This window comes from Chionomys nivalis, chromosome 9 (assembly GCF_950005125.1).
Source record: "Chionomys nivalis chromosome 9, mChiNiv1.1, whole genome shotgun sequence".
NCBI classification, from domain to species: domain Eukaryota; kingdom Metazoa; phylum Chordata; class Mammalia; order Rodentia; family Cricetidae; genus Chionomys; species Chionomys nivalis.
This window is the reverse complement of record NC_080094.1, coordinates 46,574,686-46,585,224: the sequence shown is the minus strand read 5'-3', so window position 1 is coordinate 46,585,224 and position 10,539 is coordinate 46,574,686. Positions and strand designations below refer to the sequence as shown.

General features: G+C 42.3%; 1 pseudogene; it reads left to right on the top strand.

The window, feature by feature from the left end:
• Window positions 1-7,503: 7,503 nt before the first annotated feature.
• LOC130881719 (voltage-dependent anion-selective channel protein 2-like) lies at window positions 7,504-8,348 on the top strand (annotated as a pseudogene).
• The last annotated feature ends 2,191 nt before the right edge of the window (window positions 8,349-10,539 follow it).

Sequence of the window (10,539 nt, the reverse complement as noted above, 5' to 3'; positions counted from 1 at the left end):
CCGGCCCAGGGCAGCTGCAGTTACACCATCATTTCTAGTGTGTGTTAGGCTTGCTTTTCTGTACATTTTGAGGCAACTCTGGTGGCTTTGTAATAGTAGTAGCAACCTGTCATTCTGTTTTGCATTTTGCTGCCCTTGCTTTTTAGCTAATTGCAAACCTTTTGTGAAGAACTCCTTCAAGTCTTTTGCCTGTCTGTGTGGGTGCGCACGTGCACGTGCACAGGTATATTCATGCACATGTGGAGGCTACAGGTCCACCTTGAGTGTTGTTTTTCATGTGATGACTGCCTTGTTTTTCTAGAAAACCTCTCTCAGCAGCCTGGAACTTCTCTCTCTGCTTCTCAAACTCTGGGATGGCACACATCCACCACCAGGCTTTTTCTCAGTTTCTCTATGAATTTAACTCAGTAGCTCATGCTTGGACAACATGCACTTCACACACTGAGGTAACTTCCTGGCCTTTTGCTCTGATGAACGACTCATGATGCAGACATTTTGCATGCATGCTCCATAAAAACCTTTAGTTAGAAGTATAATAGGGAACCCTGCCCCCTGTATATGTGTGGCTTGCCTTTTCACCCACTTAGCAGCAATCTCTGACGATGAACACTTAGATTTAATCATGTCTTGACCATCTCCTTCTCTTTAGGACTTTCATATTACATTTGAGAAAATTTTGTTCCAAGGTCATGCAATGATTGTCTTATGCTGTCTTTCATGAGCTTAAGTAGTTTGCATTTAGAGATTGTCCTTTAGTCGGCTGTGGGTGTGGTGTGAAGTGTGATCAAGACTAAGTACGGGTAATGCATGCCTGCAATCCAGGCCCTCAGAAGGCTGAGGTAGATTACAACTTTGAACCAGAACTATTCTCTCTAAATAAATAAATAAATAAATAAATAAATAAAAATTATGGTTTCATCTCAGAATTCTACAAGATTTTCAAAGAAGAGCTAATACCAATACTCCTCAAATTGTTCCACACAATAGAAACAGAAGGAACATTGCCTAAATCTTTTTATGAGGCTACAATTACCCTGAAACCCAAACCACAGAAAGACATTTCTAATAAGGAGAATTATAGACCAGTCTCACTCATGAACATTGATGCAAAAATACTAAAAAAAAAAAAAAAAAATACTGGCAAATCGAAACCAAGAATACATCAGAATCATCATACCTATGATCAAGTCAGCTGCATTCCACAGATGCAGGGATGGTTCAACATATGAAAATCTGTCAACGTAATCTACCATATAAGCAAACTGAAAAATAAAACCACATGATCATCTCATTAGATGTTGAAAAGGCTTTTGACAAAATACAACATCCCTTCATGGTAAAGGAGAGAGCAGGAATACAGGGAACATACCTAAATATAATAAAGGCAATATACAGCAAGCCAACAGCCAACATCAAACTAAATGGAAAGAAACTCCCAGAGATTCCACTGAAATCAGGAACAAGACAAGGTTGTCCACTCTCTCCATTTCTATTCAACATAGTTCTTGAGGTCCTAGCTAGAGCAATAAGACACCAAAAGGAGATCAAGGGGATACAAATTGGAAAAGAAGAAGTCAAACTCTCACTGTTTGTTGATGATATGATAGTTTACATAAGTGACCTCAAAAATTCTATCAAGGAACTTCTACAACTCATAAACACCTTCAGTAATGTAGCAGGGTACAAGATTAACAACAACAAAAAAAAATCAGTAGTCCTCCTATACACAGATGATAAATGGACTGAGAAAGAAATCAGAGAAACATCACCCTTCACAATAACCATAAATAGCATAAATATCTCAGAGTAACTCAGAGTAACCAAACAAGTGGAAGACTTGTATGATAAGAACTTTAATCTTTGAAGAAAGAAATTGAAGAAGACACCAGAAAGTGGAAAGATCTCCCATGCTCTTGGGTAGGTAGAATTAACATAATAAAAATGGCAATATTACCAAAAGCAATCTACAGATTCAATGCAATTCCCATCAAAGTCCCAGCAAAATTCTTCACAGACCTCAAAAGAACAGTACTCAACTTCATATGGAAAAGTAAAAAACTCAGGATAGCCAAAACAATCCTGTACAATAATAATGTCTGGAAGCATCACAATCCCTGACTTCAAACTCTATTACAGAGCTACAGTACTGCAAACAGCCTGGTATTGGCATAAGAACAGACAGGAGGACCAATGGAACTGAATAGAAGACCCGGATATTAATCCACACACCTTCGAACACTTGAATTTTGACAAAGAAGAAAAAAATATCAAAGGGGAAAAAAAAGCATATTTAACAAATGGTGCTGACATAACTGGATATCAACATGTAGAAGAATGAAAATAGATCCATATCTATCACCATGCACAAAACTCAAGTCGAAATGGATCAAAGACCTCAACATAAAGCCAGCCACACTGAACCTTATAGAAGAGAAAATGGGAAGTACACTTGAACGCATTGGCATAGGGAACCACTTCCTAAGTATAACCCTAGTAGCACAGACACTGAGAGAAACAATTAATAAATGGGACCTCCTGAAACTGAAAAGCTTCTGTAAAGCAAAGGACATGGTTAACAAGACAAAACAACAGTCTACAGAATGGGAAAAAAAATCTTCACCAACCCCACATCAAACAGAGATCTGATCTCCAAAATATACAAAGAACTCAAGAAATTGGTCATCAAAAGAACAAATAATCCAATAAAAAATGAAGTATAGACCTAGACAGAGAACTCTCAATAGAGGAATCTAAAATTGCTGAAAGACACTTAAGAAAATTCTCAACATCCTTAGTCATTAGAGAAATGCAAATCAAAACAACTCTGAGATTCCATCTTACACCTGTAAGAATGGCCAAGATCAAAAACACTGATGACAACTTATGCTGGAGAGGTTGTGGGGAAAAGGGAACACTTCTGCATTGCTGGTGGGAATGCAAGCTGGTACAGCCCCTTTGGATGTCAGTGTGGTGATTTCTCAGAAAATTAGGAAACAACCTTCCTCAAGACCCAGTAATACCACTTTTGGGTATATTTCCAAAGGATGCTCACTTGTGCCACAAGGACATGTGCTCAACTATGTTCATGGAAGCATTGTTTGTCATAGCCAGAAACTTGAAACAACCTACATGCCCCTCAACCAAAGAATGGATAAGGAAAATGTGGTACATTTACACAATGGAGTACTACACAGCAGAAAAAAAAAAAACCGACATCTTGAATTTTGCAGGAAAATGGGTGGAGCTAAAAAACATCATTTTGAGTGAGGTAACCCAGACCCAGACCCAGAAAGACAATTATCACATGTACTCACTCATAAGTAGTTTTTAAACATAAAGCAAAAACAAAACAAAACAAAACAAAACAAAACAGCCCACAAATCACAATCCCAGAGAACCTAGGCAATAATGAGGACCCTAAGAGAGACTTACATAGATATAATCTACATGAGAAGTAGAAAAAGACAAGATCTCCTGAGTAAATTGTGAGCATGGGAACCTTGGGAGAGAGTTGAAGGGGAGGGAAGAGGCAGAGAGAAAATGTAGAACTCAATAAAAATCAATAAAATAAAAAAATAAAAACACTTTAGGATTCATTTTTAGAAATACAAATGTCCAATTAACACCATAGTTTATGAAGACTATCATCTATCGTATATTTTATGATACCTTAAGCTTTCAGATAAAGATCCAATTTATTCTACAAATAAACTAAAATCCTGCTGTAAAGTACAGGCCCTACTGTAGATCAGTTTGAAGGGAATTGAACATAGGCTCAACAATATAATAAGTCTCTTAACCCATGAATATTTATTTGGCTGTTTTAATTTCTCTCAATAATAATTCTGTAGTCTGTAGTTTTCAATTAAATTAGGTTTATTTCTCTGCGCCTTTGATGCTATTAAGAATATTCGATTTTTTAAGTGTTGCAATTATTTGTCCAACAAGTAAATCTGTTTGTCCTCTCCTTAAGCTGATTATTGACACCCTGCAGAGGAGTTAATGCAACAATTTGAGAATCAAAGTCATCACGTGAGGTCTCCTCTGCCTTATTTCTCTCTGCTGTTCAAATTGGATGATTTGTATTTTCTTCCACCAGTTTCTGATTCTAGCTCCTGTCTTAACCATTCTACTAGTAAACAGTCACTCTGTCACTCTGTCTTTCAGACATGTAATTTGCATTTGGTTCTTTTTCTTTTAAATCATTCTTTTATGTCACTCTTTTTAAATATATTTATTTATTATGTATACAGTATTCTGTCTGCATGTATACCTGCAGGCCAGAAGAGGACACCAGACCTTGTTACAGATGGTTGTGAGCCACCATGTGGTTGCTGGGAATTGAACTCAGGACCTTTGGAAGAGCAGGCAATGCTCTTAACCCCTGAGCCATCTCTCCAGCCCTGCATTTGGTTCTTTTAGTAACTCCTCTGTCTTCTCTGGTATTTGCTCCTTCACTTCAGGAGGACCTGTGCTTGCATTCTGACGTGTTTCTGTGATGGCTGCTGTGAAGTCTTTCTTAGCTAGCTTCACCACTGGAGTCGGCTTCACCACTGGACTCGGTTTCACCTGGGTGTCAGCAAGTCATTGTCTCTCCTTTATTTCCCAGTTTCTGGGCTGGAGAGATGGCTCAGCACCATACTAGTCTCCCAGAGTCCAATTCCCAACACTCAAGTGGGTTTACTCTCAACTCTCTGTAACTCTAGCTGCAAGAGATCCAACACCTCTGACCCCTGCAGGCACCTGTACTCATGTAGACAGACCCACCCACATACACACAACAGATACACAACTAAAAATAAAAAATAAATCTTTAAAAAGTTTCCTGGTTCCTGGTACACTGTGTGATCTTCCATTGTATTAGGACACCCTGCCATTTGTGGGATGGCTAAACCTTAATGGGCCTGAAAGCCAGCCACCCCAGATGGATAGTAAGAGCATGAGCTATTTACTAAAAGCCAGCCTGGATGACAGGGACCTATGGACAGGGACCACATCACCTCAGCAGATGCCAGCTCAGACCCCTCCCCTCCCAGGGCAGGGTGCTGAATATATAAGGCTTACCCATTCCTGAAATAAACTGGGCTTGTTGTTTCAACCTGTTCCCGGTGCCTGCATTGTTGGTTTCGTGCCTACTTTTCCCTGTCCCCCAAGGGAGACTCGCCCCTTCCCTCCCCCCACCCGGGGACCCTGCAACCGCTATTTATGTTAAAAGACTCCTACTTAATTAGGTTTTCACTCCACTTAGGTCTAATGTAAAGGACTTGGCCCCATTTATTACTAGCCTCTGAGCCCAGCTCCTAACTTTCTTCACACAATCACAAACAACTGGGCTTTCCCCCAATCCTCCCTGATGCTGCCTGGAGTTTGGGAATCTTCTTAGTCTGGCCCTCCTGATATCTCCAGATGGAAAGGGCATATCAGAACTGTGCAGACAAGAGTGATTGTTGCCAAATATTTATTTAACTATGCAACTATGTTGCATTTGTCTAACTATGTAAAGATGTGTTGCTGGTTTACCTTGCCTGCCTAAGCCACCTGATTGGTCTAATAAAAAGCTGAATGGCCAATAGTGAGGGAGGAAGTATAGGTGGGACTTCCAGGCAGGGATAGTAAGTAGGAGGAGAAATTTAAACTCAGAAAAGAAAGAGAAAAAGACACCAGGGAGATGCTAGGGGCCAGACAGACAGACAGACATGGAGGAAGCAGAAAAGTAGGGCATACAGAATGAAAGGAAGGTAAAAAGAAAGAAAAAAGAGAAAACTGAGGCAAAACGTAAATGAATAGACAGGTTAAATTAAGTTAAATTAAGAGCTAGCGGGCTATGCCTAAGCTAAGGCCAAGCACTCGTAAATAATAATAAGTCTCCGTGTCTTTATTTGGGAATTGGGTGGTGACCCAAAGGAAATGCAGCTACAAGTGAGGCTCAAATAAGGCTGCTTGTTAAGGTTTGGTCCCCTGTGTGTCTGTCAGTGAAAAAGAAGGAGATGCTGGGCCCTCTCTGAAGAGAAGGACTGAATCCTTGTTGGTTGGCTTTGGGAAGTGCCAGGCCTAGGTCACCTTTGTTGTGGTGGTCAGGCACACGACTGCCATGCTGTACCTCTGATCCTAGGATCCCTAACTAATTCTCCCCCCCTTTTTTCAGAGTTCTTTTGCTGATGTCTCTTGCGTATTTCTCAGAGTCCATTCTTGCCCTTGGCTGGGAGGAGAGAGGGCAGACCTACATTAGCTTGTCTGAACTAGAAGCCCTTTCATCAAGCAGCTCTTAAAAGATTTATGTTTAAGGATGGGTGTGCGTGTGTACACACACATGCATGCATACACTAGCCATATGTGTGTGGGTACCCAAGGAGGCTAGAAGGGAGTGCCAGGGAGCTGGAGTTGCAGGCAGTTGTGAGCCTCCTGATGTGGGTGCTGGGAGTCAATTTCTGGGCTTCAGCATGAGTGGAAAGTGCCAGTAACTGCTGAGTCATTCTCCAGCCCCACAAAGTCTTTCTCATTTAAATTCCCATTTATTTTATTGTACTTATTACCCAGTGAAAGAGTGTGTGAATGGGTGCACGGACACCATGGCTGCCCTTTTCTCCAAGGAGCCCTTCTCTCCTTACTCGGTGCGATCCAGGGATCAAACTCAGGTCATCAGGCCCTCATGGCGAGCCTTTTAACACACTGGGCTGGTCCATCACAAAAACATTTGAAGTAAAGGAATTTAGCAAAATGTCAATCTCAGATCCAATGTACTGACTTAAAGAAAGCTGTACTGAACAGCAAATAAAACGACAGTCTGCTTAGGGCAGTCTGCCTTCCCATGGACAACTCCAATGCAGGACAGCACGTCCCTTCTGCTGTACTGCGCTGCAGGTGTGTCAAAGCTTTATGAGCCTGCGGGGAAGAGCTGAGGAGAAAACAACAGAACTGCCTGAGTTTCTATGGGTTCCTGCCACCGTGCTGAACAGCTGGTAAACTATTGATGAAAAGAACACAGATGGGGATAAGGGGAAACCTGGTACACAAACTTTATGAACACACACACACACACCAGTTCAGGAAAGAAAGACAGAAACCTACATCCAAAACAGGAAATATAGGAAATACCAACTGAGAAACCCCTCACGCGTCACCTGCAAGCTGCCTGCCTGCCCCCACCTATTTTAAGGCAATGACGTACAGCCACGCTTTCCTTTTCTGCACCTGAAAGAATGACTTCCATCCCGACCGAGGCCCTGTCAGAAATAACGGGGCTATTGTTAGACCTGGACACACACGGCGTTTTTCTTCATTCTCTCCAACTGCTCCTTCCAGGAAACAGCTGTTCCTGTTCCTATGCGCATCCCAACTGCGGCCCTGCCGTGGTGGCTACAGCGCAATCACCAGATAGTGGAGCAGCCTTGACTGCGAGCAGAGTGGCAGACTCCCTCAGGACACCTGTGTTGCCCCCACCCCCTGCCCCGCAGCTTCGCTATGATGGACTGTTGTGTACAGATACAGACATGTCCACGACCAATGTGTATCCCTCCATCCTATGCTGACCTTGGCAAAGATGCCAGAAATATCTTCAACAAAAGATTTGGCTTTGGGTTGGTAAAGGTGAATGTGAAAACAAAGTCGTGCAATGGCATGGAATTTTTAACATCTGGTTCATCAAACCGGACACTGGTAAAGTTAGTGGGACCATGGAGACCAAATACAAATGGTGCAAGCATGGTCTGACTTTCACAGAGAACTGGAACACGGATAACACTCTGGGGACAGAGATTGTAACTGAAGACCAGATCTGTCAAAGTTTGAAAGTGACATTTGATACTACCTTTTCACTGAACACAGGGAAGAAAAGTGGTAAAATCAAGTCTGCTTACAAGAGGGAGCGTATAAGCCTTGGCTGTGATGTTGACTTTGGTTTTGCTGGACCTTTGATTTTTCCATGGCTCAGCTGTCTTTGGTTATGAGGACTGGCTTGCTGGGTACCAGATGACCTTTGACAGTGCCAAATGAAAGCATGACAAGGAGTAACTTTGCAGTGGGCTACAGCACTGGGGACTTCCAGCTGCATATGAATATTAATAATGGGGCAGAATTTGGAGGATCAATTTATCAGAAAGTATGTGAGGATTTGGACACTTCAGTAAAGCTTGCTTGGACATCAGGTACCAACTGTACTCGTTTTGGTACTGCCGTTGGATCCTACTTCTTCCATTTCTGCAGAGGTCAACAACTCTGGTTCAGTCGGAGTGGGTTAGACTCAGACTCTGAGGCCTGGTGTGAAGCTTACACTGTCCACTCTGATAGATGGGAAGAGCTTTAATGCTGGCGGCCACAAATTTGGGCTTGCCTTGGAACTGGAGGCTTAATCCAGTTGAAAAAAACCTCTGGGAAGGGATACCAGAGAATTTGGCCTTAATATATTTCCATGTGACCAGCAGGCTCCTCCCCTTTCCCCCAGAAGGTGATCAAATCAAAGGGTGATTAAACAAGAGCTGTATTTTAAATATTTAGACAGTTTCCTGTTGGCTGGTTTCTAGCTGGATGGTTATCTGGTTATCAGCGCTGCTGTCGTGTCGTCACCATACCTTATTTAAATGTATTTAACTGTTAAATGTGCTACCCACCAGTGATGGAATAGACGTTTATGAAAACCGTGATAGTGTACATGTTTGTTTTATGTTCTTTTAACATTGTCTATTGTACTGAATGAGATGAATCAGTGGATGTTTTAAGATGAGGTAAAAGATTTTCTTTTGTTATATTCAACCATCATTAGAATTAATTTGGTAATCCCCAAACATAACAAATTATGAATAAAACAAGTGTACATTAAAAAAATGTTTTTATGATGTATCCTTTTCCATTCTTTTGCTGCCCATTACTTAAGTCCATGAATTTGAAATGAACTTCTTGAAAGCAGCATATAGTTGAGTCATCTTTTAAAATTCACTCTGCCAATCCACATTTTAATGGGTGTATTTAGACTGTTTGCCTTTATGATAATTATTGACCTGTTAGGGCCAAGTCTAACATTTCCTTATGGATTAAGGTTTGTTCTGTGTCTTACTGTTGTGTTTCACCCTGGCCTTTCTGTAGGTTCCTCCAGGAGTTCTTTTTTTTAATTTTTTTTTATTTTTTATTTTTAAACATTTATTTATTTATTTATTTTACAATAGTCTGTGTATATGCCTGCATGCCAGAAGAGGGCACAAGACCCCATTACAGATGGTTGTGAGCCACCATGTGGTTGCTGGGAATTGAACTCAGGACCTTTGGAAGAGCAGGCAATGCTCTTAACCTCTGAGCCATCTCTCCAGCCCCAGGAGTTCTTTTTTCTTTTTTATTTCCTTATAATTTTTCTTAGAGTGCCACTTTCTATTGCTTCCTTGGTGAGGTTCATGTTTCCAGATGCTGCTGCCGGGAAACATGATGGGGTGGAAAGTGGCTGCTGGGCCTAGCTTTCTAAAGCCAGAGCACAGTCAGGAAGACTCAGGACCTCTCTGCTGCTTGCTGTGAGTGACAGGCTACCCACTGATGTCCCAACCGTAGACCAGATGTGGTGGTGGTATTGCCGCTGGCTGACCAGAGTGTCTGCAGGGATCCATGGGCTGTAAGAACGGGGATTGGAGCCTCTGGCTGGGTCTATTCACGCTTTCCCTCCTCCATGGGCTTCAACCGTAGAGAACAGGATGTCTTTGAGGATGACTTTGTCAGTGCCTTTCAGTGATTCCCACAGCAAATCCCTCCAGAGCCAAGGGGTAACTGGAGAGAAGGGACAGCAGGAGGACACCAAGCAGGTCACTGGTTCTCAGCTCCCAGCTGCAGGCCGACTTCTAGAGCGTTTATTTGTGGTTAGAGAACTAGGAGAGGACCAGAAGTCAGCACAGCCTGTTCGTGATGCTTGGCTCTGCTTTGCTCCCTGGGTGATTCTGCAAGAGGAACAGGATCACTGGGGCTTCCGGTGGTCCAGACTGCACCTCCTGCTTTCTCAGGGGGACCTGTCCCATGCATTCTATGCACCTGCTCTGCTGCATTCCTTTCGAAGAGCTAATCAGATTATCACTTCTCTCCGGGACAGCAAGTTGATTGTTAGCATCCTAGTCCACCACTTCTCAGCATTGTCTCTGAGCTGCCTTGCCCGGCTCGCTCTTCAGTAATGTCTTCCTTATTTTATCTAGAAAGAGGCAATCTTGGAGTGACTGGAACTTTCTTAATTACAATTGTTTAGCTGTGCTAACAGAGACTTCTCGTAGTTGGATCCTGCTTGTTTCTGTCTTGGATCCTTGCCTGGCTCTGGATGGGCTTTCAGCCCAGTGACTCACGGAAAGTGCTATATTAAAAACTCGGAGTTAGTGTTTTAAATCAACCAACAAAGACATACTAGAAAACCACACTCTGCCAGCTGATAGAGCCCCTATCCCCCACTGCGAGGGGGAAATTCTGCCCCTTATGTGTTCCCTTGCCACACGGGTAGTCTTCTGCCTTTCTCTTTGGTAACTGGAGGAGACAAATTAAACTTTCTGAACCTTTAGAAAGGTTGGCTGGATTTAACATGCC